A 5000-nucleotide genomic window follows, 5' to 3' on the forward strand; every position below is an offset into this window, starting at 1 on the left:
ATGGACAGTCAGGATTGCGTAATATCCATTTTTCGGCCTCGCTTAGGTTCCTCTCGATTCTCCCCGGATTTGAGGATCACCTTTGACCTGCCCGACATGCTGTTGACTTGGAGATGAATTCTTCGGCCGTACCTTCTGCGGTCGTTACGCTTGGTCGGTCATGCTGGGACCAAAGAAAAGTAGAAGCCTCAACCGTGTCGAAGGCATTATAACTACAGTACGCGACCTCAAAAATCAACATCTACATCCCGTCGCTACCCTTTCAGCCCTTTCAATGAAATGTTCATCTTCCCGCGTGAGGGTGATCAGCGTTCTCGTTCACGAAGCCAACCGAGTAGCTCATGGGAAGGAGCATGTGAGGGAGAAGGACCAAACTTCGTCTCTTCGAACGGAGCCCAGGTTTCCTTTTTGATACTATGGAACACCTCCTCATCAACATACGTTTCCCGAAGAACCATTCATTTCATGAAAAACCTGCGCTTGTTAGCAGCTGAATCACTCTCTCCTCTCGTAGTGGGCCTCTTTTCTTTCCCCCGCTGGCATGAGGAAAGGGTCCATTCCACTAGCTCTTATTGTGAAAATAAAATTTTGGGTGCGCTTTCCCTTTGAATGAGTAGATCTTCCAGCCCCCGTGCCTACCTTTACTCAATGCTCCTGAAGTCCGAAAAGGAGACTGAGTGGACAGGGGGCAGGGAAGTTCAGTTACAGAAATGGTAGTCGTGGACTGGTACCGCAGTACTGCCTACTTTTGGTAATCCTTATTGTGATCCCTAACTCTGGGCTAAGATAGTCTCTAAAGTGCTAGCGTGACGGGAGAGCAAATAGCAATGAACCTTATCTAAAGTATTAGTTCCCTCCTACCAATAACTTTTTTTTAAGTTCTCTATGCGGGGAAAAGGCTACCGATAGGCGGATTGACGCATCTGAGCAGGCAGGGGATACTTAGTGCTTGGAATATGAATGCTATGAGGCTTGGGCGAGAGAGCAGGTCTAGGAGGCCCAGATATTGCATCATGTGAAAGCAGCGAAAAGACCCATAAGAGCTGTAAACAAGTGAGATAGGCACGAAAGGGGGGCATTCTGGGGATGTCTTTCATCAGCCAGCACCTTCAACAGCCAGTAGGACAGATGCCGAGACGGATTCCCCCAGATTCAAGATAGGGTACGCCCGATGACCAGGCAGGGCAGCCCCCTTGGTTGTGAATCCCATAGGTCTAGAGCACGATCACGTGAAGAAGAACATACCACCGGTTGATTCACTTGTCTGATTCGGTATGTAGGCACAGAGAAAGTGTTCCAGCTTGAGCCAAGAGAGTCTCAACCTTCTATGTAGTACATCCACAACTTCTCAGCTCTTTCATTGCAACTCACCACCCAACAATGGCCACCCTCCCTAGGTTTAAGATAATAGGGCTTGATGCCTAGCGGCTTCCTTTGACGGGTTGTCTACCGATCTCACCGGTTCACTCCCTTGAGGAATGTTCCTCGAGTCGTGATGCTTTGATTGTCGTCTTTCGAATGAAGGAGATTAATAGATTATTCTTTTGAAACATATTCTTTTGCGCAGCATTAGTCTTTTCTTTTCAGACTGCTGTTCAAATCTCTTTTCAGCTTCTGCCTAAAGAAAATGGTCAGATCAATCATAGTTAAAGGAGGAGTTTCACGGGAGAGAGTGGTTGTCAAAGACTCAAACGACTTCAGCAGACTTCCCGGTCACTAATCACGATCAGTCATTTTGACTCTCACTGCTAAAAATTATTGGAGAATCTTCTCCATCTTGTCTAAGTGCTGAGACACGCTCGTCCCCTCTTGCATCTTGCTTGGAAAAAACCGTTGCCGAAGAAACTTCATGTTTACCATTGTCACTGACTCATACATTCTCTGTGGAGTCTCCCAGATTTCTCATGCAGACTGAATGTCTCCCACTGAAACTAGTACCTTATCCTTGACCACCATTAGCACAGCTTCGAAGAACCTCTTTTTTTTACTGTCCACAACTATAGATGTGTTCATTTCTTTTTTTTTGGCTACAACGGGTACGCTCTCTATAAGATTTGCTCGGGGCTGTTCACTTTCACTTGGTCGCCTGGTATCTTTGAAACCTCTTTGCTTGCGGAGGCAGGAGTGCGTCTGAGAGAGCGCTTCGCGAAAGAATCGTGTGGCGCGGTGAAAGGTTTACCGTTGGGGTTTCCGGCCCCCTGGTCTTCACCTAATTGTGGAAGAGGGGAGGTGCATTGAGTATAAACTCTCTCTCGCGCCTTTAGCTTGTTCCTGTTCGTCTATTCGGGACGGGGCAGGCAGCCCACATACATGAAGAGAAGAAGAGAGGAGAGGGGGTTCCCTGAGATTAAGGTGTCAAGGCGGTCGAAGAAGGCCACAAGTGGAAGCAACCGATGCTTTGGTCATTCAGTTGACTCCGCCAGTCCGTGCTTGCTGTCATGCTGGCGCAGGGCTTTCGGCCTTACCTACTATTGGATTTGAACCAATGACTCTCGCCGTATGAAAGCGATACTCTAACCGCTGAGTCAAGTAGGTCAAGCTGAGTCAAGTCAGATAAAATAGACCCCTATCAGAGAAAGCGTTATCACTATACGAGAGATCGGCCTATTCACTCAGCTAGGGAATAAGACTAACCTAATTTCCCTATTCACTGAACCCAAGACTAAGGGCAAAGATAACTTCCTTTGCCCCCTTCCTTCAACTTATAGGATGGAACCCGGACTCCTAACTAAACCCTCTTCCTTCCGATTGATTGTCTCGATTTCACTGCCTTGGTTGGCCACCATGCCTACTTCTCTCCAATGCCTCCTTCTTAAACCCCTTCGTACTGCAATCCAATCAATCGATCGATCAAGAGGCTAATCTCTTTTGTTTGGGCCGGTAGCTAAAAGTCCTCGCCTTCTCTTGAACAAGGGAAGGGCAGCATAGCATTAGCTTCAATTGAACAAGCTCAACCTTGAAAAAGAAAGGTGGTAGGCCGAAGAACCGTTGAACGCTTCAACTTGGCCACTGAAGAAGGCGAAGGCTGGGCAAGAGACTAGGCCAACTTACTGCTTACTGCCATGGTTTAAGCTTTAGGCTCCATAGACGGAACTTTTTGTTAGGTATTAGGGAGGGGAGGACACCACTCAGCACCTAAGGTGGGGTTCAATGCCTAACAAAAACGGCCAAAAGAAAAAAAGAGATGTATGGCTGAGGGGAGGAGAGAAAGAACGCATGCATGGGGAGTCTGTCGGAGGTTCGATAATCTATGATAGGACATCTAAGGCTAAGGAAGAATGAAAGGAAGTCCATTACTGAGAGAAGTGGTGATCTCGTCTTGCTTGCTGGGAGAGAGAAAGCTTCCGGACCACCTTTTCCAGCCAGATAGCGAGCGATCACTCAGCAATGAACACTAACTGAAAGCGGCCGGGAAAGAGTAGCCATCCCTTACGGGAATCGAACCCGTGTCTTCGACATGAAAAGACGGTGTCCTAACCACTGGACGAAAGGGACCAAAAAGCCATTCTTCATATACCTCAGCTCCGAGAATAGAAGTGGTTCGTTTTGTTTCTATACGCAATTCAAGATTTCGTTTGTGTTCTGGCGATTTCTGATGTGAATTCGGCGGGTCGTCCCCCCTTCCTACGGGTTCCCCCACCAGAGCCCGCTTACGGCACGCATGACGCATGGTTACAACCTTTGCCTTAGCGTACAGCGAGTTATATAGAAAGCATGAACCACCTCGAACTCACTCGATCGATGGCTCATGGTTCTACGTAATTAGTAGGATCGAGTTTATACTCCAATCTAAGGTTTTTAGGGTTGTGAACTCAAGAGTACCGGTACGAGTTCTTTTAGTAAGGAAGTTTTAGCTTTTACTTATGTCAATGAGTGAGAACAGTAGTAGATTTAGTTCAAGAGTTTGATCTTCCCCCCAAAAAAAAGGGATATAGAGGGGTAAGGGTCCTTTCTTTTGTTGTTGCACTGAACTAAGTAAGTGTCCTCTTCTCAGAGAGGAGGAGTTGCCTAAACCTAAAGGATTAGTTCCTCGAGTCTAGTTAACTCGACAGCTTAACACGAATAACGCGCGAGCTTTCCTCGACTATAGCGCGAGTAGAGTCTAGCTCGACAAGAGGAACTGCTTAACTTGACAATAGCTCGACTAGGTCGCTTCGCTTCCAAAAATAAAAATATTAATTGTTTCTTTTTTTTTTTTACTTGTACTTGATTGAGTACAGGTAGTAGTAGTGGAGTTTAAGAGGTCGCTATCTCCCCAGTGAAGGCTCGCTTCGTAGACTTCACGAGCAAAGAATAGATATGACTTACAATCAGGTGCCCATAAGTTTGCTGTCCTGTCTCTGCCTGTAGGTAGTAGGTCCCTGCTCTTTCCGATAAGCGGATAAGTTGAGGGGCTTGCTTCCCAAAATAAACTTCCCTTGCCTCCTCCTGGCCTTGACACTCTAGTTGTTGTAGCTCTTGTTTACTCCCTTCTTTCTCTTGTTAGGAGTTTAGAGTATGTCTAGAACGAGTGGAACGAAGTGCTTCCCTTAACTTAAGAAGCCCGAGTCCACGATCTAAAGAGGAGCCGAAGGGAGATGGCTAATAGATTGACTTGCTTTTTACCTTTCGTATTCGGCGGAAGTCAATGGGAAGACCAGGAGCAGCAACAGGCACAAGCAACACCAGAAACATAAATCGGAATAGTCATATATATAAGTAGTTGTAGGAATCGCCAAAGCAAGCGTATTCTATTTCATAACCTCTTGTACCTTTAGACCCTGGATCTTCTAGTTGAGCAAGAGAGGAGTGAATAAGTGGATGAAGGGAGCGAAGTTACGAAGCTAGAGACTATAACCTACTTTAGCTCATGGCCTTCTCTTCTTAGCAATAGCCAGTCAGCAATCAAAGAGTAAGTATATGTAGGGAATAGGAGGGAGTAGGAGCGAGTCAGAGACGGGGGAATACGAGAGGATAAGGCCGTGGATGAGCAGGAGAAGGCGATTAAGATTGTTAGCCAG

The sequence above is a fragment of the Vigna unguiculata genome, unplaced genomic scaffold, assembly GCF_037176805.1.
Source record: "Vigna unguiculata cultivar grain cowpea cultivar isolate G323 ecotype 2 unplaced genomic scaffold, ASM3717680v1 ptg000086l, whole genome shotgun sequence".
Taxonomy (NCBI): Eukaryota; Viridiplantae; Streptophyta; class Magnoliopsida; order Fabales; family Fabaceae; genus Vigna; species Vigna unguiculata.